The following is a 12,402-nucleotide window of genomic DNA, read 5'->3' on the forward strand; positions in this document are numbered from 1 at the left end:
TGCGTTTGAGATTTCATGTTTGCATAATATTGAAAGGCTCAAAGGTGTTATCATAATCATTTACTACTAATAATATTATTATCTGTGTGGAGACATTTCCCCACAAAGTAGGGAATGCCAGGACACACACACACACACACAGGTTTGTTTCACTATATAAGTGAGGACATTGCATGGACTTCCATTGATTTTATATCAGGTTAATGATATTTTATATCTCCTAACTCAATCCCTATCCCTAAACCTACCCATCCCAAGAACGTGCAAAACAATAGATTTAAATAAAAACATGTTTTGGCCGATTTATAAGCCTTTTTAACTAGTGAGGACCAGTCAAATGTCCTTACTAGTCAGGTATCATAATATTTTACTAGATAAGTGAGGACATTGGTCCCCTTTACAATTATTGCACAACAAACACACACACACACACACACACAAACACACACACACACACACACACACGCACACACACATGTCTGGTGCGCTATCTTTGTGGGGACTTGCCATATAGACAGTTTTTATACCATACAAACCATATTTTCTATCCCCCTACACTGCCCCTGCCCCTAAACCTACCCATCACAGGAAACTTTCTACATTTTTACATTTTCAAAAGAACTCATTATGTATGATTTATAAGCTTTTGTACCCATGGGGACCTCAATTTAGGTCCCCACGGTGACACGAGTCTGTGTGCATTCAGTTTGAAGTCCTCACCAGGCTAGAAAAACATGTACACACACACACACACACACACACACACACACACACACACACACACACACACACACACACACACACACACACACACAGAGCAAAACAGTGTGTAGACACTGCTAGCCTACATTGTACTACTGAAGAAATTAAAATAAGCTTTTAATTGTTTAACAATATTTCATCTGTTATGAGTGAGTTTGTCTGGAATTTATCATTTTTACTTTTATATTTTACGTTGCATCTATTTTGTTCTTTAAGATAGATCCTGTATAGGTCATAGTTTGACTCAAGCTTTTTTGCTCAAAGGTGAAGACCCAACTTTACTGCATGTTTTGTAAGACCGTCCTGGGTTTAAACAATAATGCTCGTTTATCAAGTTATTTCACTTAAGGATGTTTAGTAAGATTAAACTCTAATCTGTTAATTAAACTTTGCTGAAATTAAAAACCTTGATTTGGTCTCTACACTTTATTATGGTTACTCTGCTAAACTATAATTACTAAAACTAAAACTGAAACTAAATAAATAAAAACTAAATAGAAATGTCTTTGCAAAATAAAAACTAAACTAAAACTAGCAAAACCATTTGTAAAACTAACTAAAACTAAACTGAAATTTGTAGCAAAATTGAAAACGATAATAAAATAAAAACTAATTTAAAAAAGCAAAACTATAATAACCTTGCTACCAACTTATAGGTATGTTGACATAGCGACCGCCCGCACAACATTCTGTCTCGCACATTATCTAACGTTACTGATAAGTTTGTTAAGTAACGGTAGCTTGCTGCTATTTCATTAGATTGACATTACATAAAGTGAAAAGCCGTAACTAAACTTAACAATAATAGAGATGTAATATAACAATCAATTACCTTGTCAGTGAGCATGTTTTCTGCTGGAGATGCCAGATTCGCTGGTTGACAGTGGCAATAATGACAACAACTCCCATGAGCCCACGCACTTTCCCGACATCATCAAAGTACGTCAGTTGTTATTATTTTGAATGAGTGATCCCTAGTGGCCAAAAGTTGCATACTGCACGTTTAAGTAATAATGGAAGAGATTAGTTTTTACCTGTGTTTTGAATGAAGTGAGATTCTTTTGTAAGTTTTGTGCGTACAAAACCAGGAACAGTTATTGAAAAAGTTCTGGAGAGGGATTTCATGCCTCTCTGTGATAGCATCTTGGTTAGATATAAGTCAACTTTTGAACCGCTTTATATATATTTTTCATCCAATGATCCAACACTTACATTATTATTTAATCTAATTGTAACACAGTTCGTAGATGGGAAGGAAGGAGGCGGGAACCGGCGAACGTTCAAACATTTTTAATATAAAATAAAAATAAACAAAACGAAAGTAGCGCGGGATGACTGCCCGCACACACATAACAAAACGTAAACAAAAATCAACGTAAAGGCCAGGCCTGGTCCTCTCTCATCTTCCACTGTCTTCGCTCCTCCTTTTATACTCCTATCACTCCGCCGTGCGACGAGACCGGTGTGGCGCGCAGCTGCCTCTCATTATCACTCGCCACTGCTTGCCACATACCCCCATCGCCCCTCGCAGGACGGGGGGCTACTCCCGAGACTGCGCTCTACTCAAGCTGAAACTCGAGATGGCCGTTGCCATCTTGTGAGAGAGTCATCGCGTGTCACTCCCAGATAACAGAAAATGGGCAAAAAGGCGGGATGTGGGCGGAGCTTAGGTGACGCAATGACTATAGACGGCAGATAAATGGCTATCCACCTGTAACCACGCCCTTAATTATGCAGAACTTTAAGGCTTTATAAACGTAAACAAATGAGTTATAAAAAAAATTCACCCCCCTCACAGTTGTCATGAAGCTCAAAATTAGCCTTATAGGCCAAAACCACAGTTTATACCAGGCTGTAAACATGTTTTTTTGCTACTGTAAAGTTGAGAATTTTAACATGGGGCTCAATGAAATTCTGCTCCCTTCTGGAGCCTGTCTATAGTGGCCAGTTGAGGAATTAAAGTTTACATTACTTCCGTATTGGCTTCAAGAGAGATCGCGGGAGGTTGCCGCTTGGTTGTAGCACTATCCTATCGCGTGCAGAGGGAGTTTGTAAGACAACCGTTTATCCCGCCCCTCGGATTGAGCCCTGTCAATGGTGAGATCTTGATGTGGGTCTGACTTGTCAGGCTAGGCATTTATATAAGTGAAATATCTTCTCGAACGTGAACAAAAATGTAGGGCAGGACTTGATTTTATCCAGTGGGAATAGATTGGGTCATTGTCATGTCATGTGAATGTCATGTGGTTGTCCCGCCCTCACGCCAGTAAACGCATCATCAAAGAACAGATGTCGCTGCAAGAGGTAGAGGAAGTAATTTTGATTAAAAGTCACATGTATTTCACTACTTTTGGGGTAATGTCTGAAGTTCTACCATGGACTCTGAAAAATGCCTTGGTTACTTGTTTTAAGCCATTTTAGCATGGTATAGAAAGCTTGCAGGAAGACAGGAATTAATATTTAATGAGCAAAGCTGCTTGACTCTGATTGGCTAACAGCTAGCCAATGAGAGCCTGGCTATCAGCATCCTTTACCCAGCGCAACAAGTAGAGGAACTTTGTTTACTATCGTCTGGAATCGCTGCAGAAATGGCTTCTTCAGGTACATTGCTATGTATATATGACGTTCAGCCATCCTTGCAGTATATGAAAACTACTGAGCTAGACGAATTCTGTGGACATGGTCTCAACTGAGAAAGCTCATGAATAGTAATGAACTCAGGCCACACCCGTCAGACTGACCAGCTTTTGTAAATGGCCTGATTTGTCTGCTTATTTCTTTTCAGTGGCTAGAGCTGACAGAGGAGGTAGCAGTTCATTTTCATATTCACAACATAACAAACACATATGAAACTAATATATTTCAAAAAATACAAGTAAACATGGTTTTGTGTGGCAAGGCACTTTTAAGAAGGTACATGAATTTTAAAGAAATAATAATAATGTGCACAAATAAATTTTGATTTCATGTTGACTTTAAAGACCATCACTTGTTGCGACCTACTGGTTATGTAATCTGCAGAAAGATTCAAATTGTTGAACATTTTAAGCGGAATGTCAAACTAATTCAAGGAAAATAAATAATAATTATTTTTTACAATAGACCCCAACCAAGCCTAAAACCAAATCTTAAATTAAAGGAGCACTATGCAACTTTCCCGTCTGCTTAAGGCGGCCTATTCAAAACAAAGGCATAGTTTGATGACGCCAAGTTTGAGCAAAGCATCTTGGGACATGTGGTCTTCACCTTACAGACAGTGGAAAAGAATCGGGATAGGAGTGGGATAGGATATAAATCATGTTCATGGATGCGGTTATTAACATTACTGTCGTATGAAGCAGAGCAGGACAGAGTGTTGAGGGAGCTGAGCAAGGCTGCTGGGGCGATTGTTAATGAGATGAACAACACACGCCTCGCAAGCATTGGGACTTTTATTATGACGGGAGGGGACACAGTCGCAGGCGCCATTTCCGCTTTTCCGGTCATGAGTATGAGGTAATGCAGCTCTGTTTATCATATTAGATACATGAAAATGATGTTATGACATTACTCTGTGCGGTCGCTCAGCGGCTGCTTGAAACTTGTTCACACTGCTAAGAGTAATGGGTCCTGCACACTGTGCGATTTTTCAAAATCCTTTGCGAATGTCCCTTGTCAGACTGTACGAGCATGATCCCCGATGTAAGCCATGTCACACTGTAAGATCTCAGTTGCCATTAATGTCAGACTGCACGATAGTGAAGGCGTGCTAAAAACGGACGCGCGCAAGAAAACTTGTCCGGAGTTTTATATAATCAATGAATGACGCGTTCGGTAACAGTGAGCTGCATTACACGCAGGACTGAAATGCTGGCTACAAAGAAATCTCTAGCTCTCGTTTTGGTCATAGTTTGTCTTGAAAAACGGCGATATTTGACTGTCGTCGTAGGAGAGAATTTCGTCGGAGGTAAAATTTGATCACAGCGCTCATTAATCGGCTGCCGGTGAACATGTCAAACTAACGACCAAAGACGTCAGATTTTAGCCTAGGATCAGAGGAATCTTTTAGGATTTGCTAAATTTGTCTCAGACGGCCAAATCGTGGCTAAAATCGCACAGTGTGCACCCGGCTTAAAATGCAAAATAAAACTGAGGGTAACGCAGATTTGACGCAATTGACAGGCGACTCCCTCAGGCGCTTTGCTCAGATATGCTGGGTCCTTGGTTAAAATAGCAATTTTCTCACAATTTACAAATACAGAAGTTGGAAACATTTGGGATATTGTAAGTACTTAACTGAACAAAATATATAACACTGGCCTAGTGGTTTTTGGATATTTTACTGCAAAAATACTACATAATTGCACCTTTATATTAATTAAATATAAACATCTTGGGGCTAAAAAATCTGTAACATTGTATCTAATTTTGTTTTAATTAAAAAACTGAAAGTCCTTGCTTCAGCAGGTTTAGTCTTTTAAAGACTTAAACGAATCAATAAGTGTGGGTCAAAAGAGCAAACATTCGGATGTTACATTTTATGACACTGACAGCATCAATTATGAACCAGAAATGACCAAACTCCAGGAGCCGACCAATCTTGGTCTCCCCGATCCTATACCCCTTATTCAGTGCTTGATTTAAATCTACTGTGACAGCTAATGTTAATGATATTGCATACACACACCTTACTATATTATATGCAGGCCTTCATTTGGGCAGGGTGTACATGTAGGGCGCTGGGAATATGTGTATTAATGTCAATGTAAACACCGTGTGCATGTGTGTGTTTGTGTGTGTGTGTGTGTAATTGCCGTGACAGGACAAGATGTTGGAAGTTCGTTAGTGCGTGGCGGTGGACCGCTTGAACGCACCACAGCAGGTCCAGGGAGAGGGATCACACAGAGACAGACGGAGAGAGAAGAATAAAAAAAGTAAAAGTATCAAACAATAGAAAAATATAATCACGAAAATGGAGAGGTGCATGGTGTGCATTGAAAATGAAATATTTTGTGTTTCGTTGCATGTTTCTAAGACTAAACTAATAATATATTTGCATAATCTTGAAAATCAGCACCTTGATGACAGGAAAATAATAAAAAAATGCCAATAATTAAATGCAACTATCCATATTAATTATACGTAGTTAGTATGGTAAGCTAAAATAAAAAAGACTTACTTTTAAAAGAGGAGAGAAAACCATTTTCCATATATTTTGTTTCAGACTGACAGTATTTTGGCGTAAAATCATGTCACAGGCAGATAACCAAATTAGGCAGATAGCAACACGGACAGGTTGTCAAAACCAGGAACAACCTCAAAAACCAGGAACAAATTTACAAAAGGTAAAATAAAATATGACCCAGACTACATTTAATATGAGTTTAAACATGGTTTGTGTCAACCACATTGAGTTTTGCTCTATGAATTACTGGTAAAATAAACACTCAAACTATAAAACAAACCTGTTGAGTTTTGTTGAGTAACTTAGTTGTAAATATTATATATTATATATAATATTTTTAATAAAAAACAATCAATTCATACATTTAAATGGACGGTTTTAAGGATTCTTTTAATACAATTAACCATTTCTGAGCTGTTTTGGTTCGTCATTTGATGTTCAATGCAAAATCGAAGTGTTGTATAGGTGTAGTGAGCATTGACATTTAATAGCCTGTTATTTGGATTCTGCTGAAGTATTTTGGATATTGTTTGAATGAACATCAGGAAAGTTTTGGGTGTCAAGAGTTTGAAGAAAAAATCTCTTTGCCATGAGAAACTAGCATTGTACATAGATCACAGAGAGACCACAGACCGAGATTGATCTTTGTAATTCGTACTGAATTATTCGCTACAGTTTAGCTGTTGGCTCTCTTACACAAACTATGACACACACAGACAAACGTACATTTACTAAAGCGTGATGTTGAATGAACTGATGTTTCCTTACAGGAATTCTGACGGAATGATGGTAAATATTTTGACGTTTCTGTCTCTGTTCCCTTTCTTCTGTCTGATTCTTTCCCTTCTCTTTCCCTTTCCTCTGTCTTTTTTTCTCTCTATTTCTTTCAAAGCCGTTTTTGAAATGGCTGACAGAGGGCCAGAGAGAGATGGGGGAGGGTAGAGGTGGAAAGAGAAACAGTGAGAAAGAAAGAGAGAAATGGAGTGACAGTCAGTGACGGTGGGTACAAACCGTGACCTTAAGAGCAGAAGCAAGGGAGCATGACGGAGAAGAAGAGAGAGAGACTCTATAGCTCTTCTAAAAACAAACATTTTCCCTTGTGTGGCCAGGAAAGGCCACTTCCTTCCATGAAATCAGCATCAGTTGAAGACATCAAGCAGCTGCTGCCAAATTAACCGATGAAGATAAAGGGCACACCAAGTCTCACTGACTTTGCAATTCAAGTAAATATTTGCCTTTTTACAAGTCCTCTTTGACAACAATGAGTTTACATCCATACCAGTAAGCTGATAACTCACAAATATCAGCTTATTAAAATAACCACACTGTAAAAAAATATTTAGAAAAAAGTTACCTGGTTGCCTTAAAATTTTGAGTTCATTAAAATTAAAATTTTGAGTTAATACAATGAACATTTTTTGAGATTCGACAACCTTTATTAAAATATTATTAAAATATTTTGTAAGCATATTGGGTAATTGTGTTTTATTTCTGATGACGCAGTGAAACATGCCAAATGATTTATTAAATGTTTTATGTGGTTCAGATACAATAAAATTTTGAGTTTCTATTTTTTTTTTTAATTCCTTCATTGTATCAACTCAAATTTTTAAATTCAATTAACTCAAAATGAAGGCAACCAGGTAACTTACTTTTTAAAGTTAAACCAACAAAAAACCAACCAATTTTTTTTACAGTGCAGTTTTCCCCGTTTACATGCAAAGCAGTAAAAATTAAACCGCGTTTACAAGACTTTATTAATAAACTGGGTTATTTCCTTGTAGTGATGTCAAACAATAATGTCCGTATCTGACTGAGATTTTAAAATGTTTTGTCAGTTGTGATGTTAAATAAAGCGTGCACCGTGTCAGTGAGAGATTTACGCCTCATATTAGCTCTCATGCAAAGATGCAGCGTTTTGACTGAACCTCTTGTACTTTTGCTGCATGAGATGAGTACATCTTTACAATTTTCTGCGTCTTAAAAGAGTCTGCTTTTGTGATATGTCCTTATTTCATGCAAAACGCTAGCTCACTCTGCTGGATGCATTTAAATCTGCTCTGTTTTCGTTTTTTTTTTCACCTATAAAACATGCGCACTTCAGTAAGGTATGGAGCTAGAAATATGACAAAATTATCTTAATTTAAATTGTATAAATCTGAATTATTAACAAGTGTAATCTAACAAAATTGAATATTATAGCCGCGTTTCCACCGCAGGATATTTACGCAGGAACCAGGAACTTTGGTGTGGTACTCGGTGTGTTTTAACCGCAGGAACCAGGGTCTGAATGAAGTTCCGGGTAAATATTTCCCCCTCCAAACGGACCTACTCGTGAGGTAGTACTTTTTCAAAGTTCAGGAACTTTCGAGGGCGGGACTTGGGCGCTGAACATGCTGATTGGTTTAGCTCACGCAGCATTTTATTTCAACTGGCATTTTTAAAAGTCTTTTGCGAGGTTCGTTCTGCGTTCAGTAAATATCAGTCTTGCGCTCTGTCTGAAGGCGCGTGTTCGTCTCAGCCATCTCACGTTTATTGTCCGTTCAATGATAATAATATACATTGTCATTTTAAATCTAGCTTTACAAGCCCTTCTGAATATGCTGCTCTTTTCTGTCGTTGTTAATTACCTCTTTAGTAAACCTATACATAACCAGCAAAAGCAGCACAGCTTGAATCTCTTCCATATTAGTTTTTCTTTTTTTACAGTCTATTTTTCACCATGTAAACGGCCTGACCGATTACTTTGAAGTGTGCATCCTTACATGTTGGACAGCGCGCGCCATGCTAATGTTGAAAAGAGAGGAAAGTTTATTTGTCTGAGGGGTAAACTTTTTATTTCGTAAGTTATGAAGATAATGTTGAAATAATGACACGGCGTATATTGCCCCAGGCAGTTTTTACTTTAACTGCGCCTGACAGAAGAATTTTTTTTCCGAGATGATTATTACACTTTACAACAAATAAATAGCTTATATAATACTGTATTAGTCCTGGTGGCCGTTAAGAGTTGCTATGGCTACAGTTAACACATTCAGCTGCTGGAGAAAACGGCGTTGACATTTTTGATGCGGCAGACAAACTGCATGTCACAAAATGATTGCGATTGAAAGTCAGCACATGTAAAAAGCAGATCGGTTTAGATACGTATCATGTAAACAGTCCACTAAATCTTTCAATCGGAATGACAAAAAAAGTGTGCTTATAAACGTGGCTAGTGTCGCGCAAAAATGATTACTGTCCGTCACTGACTTGGAGGAGCAGTCGCGTGCAGTCCTACATCACAGGACTAATTTGCCTAATCTTCAAGGAACTTTAGATCACGGTGGAAACGCAGTTTCAGGTCTGGGGGGAGAAAAGTTCCTGTAAAAAAGGTTCCTGGTACAAATTGTTCCGGGTAATTTTGGTGGAAACAGGGCTAATGTTGCATTTTACATTTTTGGCTAATGTTGAATTTGAATTTTTTAAATGTTGAATATAGAACATTTGAACACATCTGAAATGTTTTTATGTTGAAATTGAATTGTATAGACATGTATTTTCAAACAGCATTTTGTTTAATTAATAGAATGCAAATGTTCAGTTTTTGAAAATACAGATTCAAGATTTCAGATGACGAAGAAATTCAGATCATCAAATTCAATATTCTAAAATTCAAACCGCAGAAATTTAGATCTTACAGAAAGTAGGCCAGAGGTCATCATCAGGGAAGAGTAAAGGATGTCAGAAAAGTCAAACGGAGCACCATCTGATCATTTAATTTACTATTTGTAATGGAATAAAGAGAAGATCAAACAGCCCTTTTATACTTTTTTGTTTATTTTAGATTAATGCATGGAAAAATTTCGGCTAGATTTCTCATTTTTCATTTAGAAATCGCTGATTAGTGAAGAAAATCTTAATCGTTTAACGTCATCTGTCTTTCTCCAGGGTTGAATCCAAAATCACCCCCTAAACCCTAACCATTCCCTTATAATATAATAATTTAATATAAATTATAATAATTTTATTATATAATAATTTTATCTTGTGTTTTTAAAAGTCACCAAGGCTGCATTTATTTAATAAAAAAATACAGTCAGATATATTTTGAAATAGTATTACAATTTAATTTTTTTTTAATAACTTGCTAAAATAACTACAATTTTCCATTTTAAAATATAATTTATTCCTGTGATGCAAAGCTAAATTTTCAGCATCATTACTCCAGTCTTCAGTGTCAAAGTCTTTTAGCTTTGAAATAAGCAGAATGCATTTTTAAATGGGTGATGAATTGAGGAATCAACTTTCCTTTGAGCTTTTGATATATAAAAGGGTCATGGTAATATAAGAATACCCTGTAAGTTTCAGAGCTGAAAACCTTCTTGTTAGTAAAAGAAAAGCTTTTATAGACAACAGGCTCAGCCAACGGCCCTGTGCTTCATACTGACGTCAGTGCACGACGAAACACCGCCTCTACAGCACGTCTAATTCAGTTGCCCTGCCCACCGACTCATGGAAGGCTCGTGCAAGCTGGTCAACAGCAATTTAAGGGTGCGTTCACACTTGTAGTTCGGTTAGTTTGGTTTGTTTGGTCCGGACCAAAAAACAAAAACAAAAGATATAGTCCTGGACCGCTTAGCATTCACACTGGCATTTTTAATAGCGAACCTAAAGTTACCGAACCAAAGGCATAGGGAGACGGTCACAACCTGATTGGTCGGTTTATATGACGTAGGAGCTGCTTACCGAACATTCAAAACAAGAGTTAGGCGAACACAGCTCAGAAGGGTATTGAGACTAGACGACACTCGCGGGCAAATTAAATTTGCTGCCGCTAGGGTGCGTCTAGATTTCTAGGCTAGTAAATGTCAACATAAAACAGAAAAAAAATGTTTGACTCATGTTGACTTGAGTGTGATTAGTGTGAATTTTAAACTCTTATTAATTAATCTGAATGTCTGATGTTCCTGCTACTTATAATTAAAGCACCACATGTTGTCAAGTTAGGAGAACTGTCATGCTCTAACACACACACACACACACACACAATACAGTCCTCAGTGATATTTCATCTTGTCATTGTGGACAAGGGCAGGCCCACGTGTTGAAATGTCCGCTGTATTATTTTCAGGCAGTGATTTCTGTCAATACCATCAAGCTTCGTAAGATGCCCTGTCAACAGCGTCTGATTCTCACACGCATGCAAACACGCCACAAACACGGTATGACAGATCCTCCTGTTAAGTGAAGGCTCCTGCATGCATTCACATTCAAGGGGTAAAGCTACTGACACAATCTGCTCCTTTCTTCCTCCACTATCTTTCTCTGATCCTTCTTCCCAGTCTGCAGAGACTGTCTATCCAACAGAGCGTTTCACTTCTTGCTTTCTCTTGCACACTCAGTCTTTCCATTCTCAACCAGTACTTTCTACACTTTACTACTGAAGGGAAAGAAAATCGAATCTTTGATTTTGGCTTAACAAATCCTTACCTGAAAGTTAATATTATTTAAGTCTTTAAGGTTAAATATGCTTTATATTGACTGAACTGTTTAAGATCTATGTGCATGTGTGTGGTCCATAAACCCTAAATTATGAGAATAAAATGTCCCCACAAAGATGAAAATATCTGAAATCCCTGTCCGTGTGGGGAAACGTTTGATACCCATGAGGAAACGTATAAATCAGACTAAATGTCAAAGGGTTTTTTTTTAATGTAAAAGTACAGAAGGTTTTCTTTGATGGGTAAGTTTAGGGGATATAGTTTGTTAAAAATATAAAAATCATTATGTTCATGGAAAGTGCCCAGAAAACATGAAGACACAATGTGTGTGTCGATTGCAAAGGCATGGTTATTTGTTGTGTAGTTACAAATATGCTGCTATGACAGATGCAAAGGTGATTTAGAAGTCTGATAGTGGATTCTAGATTCAAGTTGATAATCCATCAGCTATGCGTAAATTTGAGCATTCATTTATTTATGGGATTTTTGTTGTTGTTGTTGTTTTTGTTGTTTTCATAATCAGTTTAAAGAAATAGGCCAAAGTACTGTGCCAAGTTTTATGAACATAACCTGAATGCTCTCTAAAATAATCTCTGGGAAAAAATATCTGTAATATAACCGTTAGAAACGCTCAAAGCAGAAACGTGCCATGCTGGCCTTTGCACTGTGTTGTAGGGCTTGCAACAACTAATCGATAAAAATCGAATATTGTAAACAAATAATTTAATTATTGATTAGTTGCGTCTGTGCCCTGTGCTTGGGAAAACATCAACTAGTCACGTCCTTTTGCTGTTGTAAAAAACACATTTCTTTGGACAAAACTATGGTAAGGAAAGGTAACGTTACATTATCTAAGGCGTAGCCTACGAAATACAAGTAAGTTAGCATGCCTTATATTTGAAAGCGCTTCAAACTAAATCAAGCAGTCTTGCCCTGTCGTGCTTTGACAGATGCGTGTGATGTTTAATGCCAATGACAGTCTGTGTTTTCCTC

This window comes from Pseudorasbora parva, chromosome 12, assembly GCF_024679245.1.
Source record: "Pseudorasbora parva isolate DD20220531a chromosome 12, ASM2467924v1, whole genome shotgun sequence".
Classification (NCBI taxonomy): domain Eukaryota; kingdom Metazoa; phylum Chordata; class Actinopteri; order Cypriniformes; family Gobionidae; genus Pseudorasbora; species Pseudorasbora parva.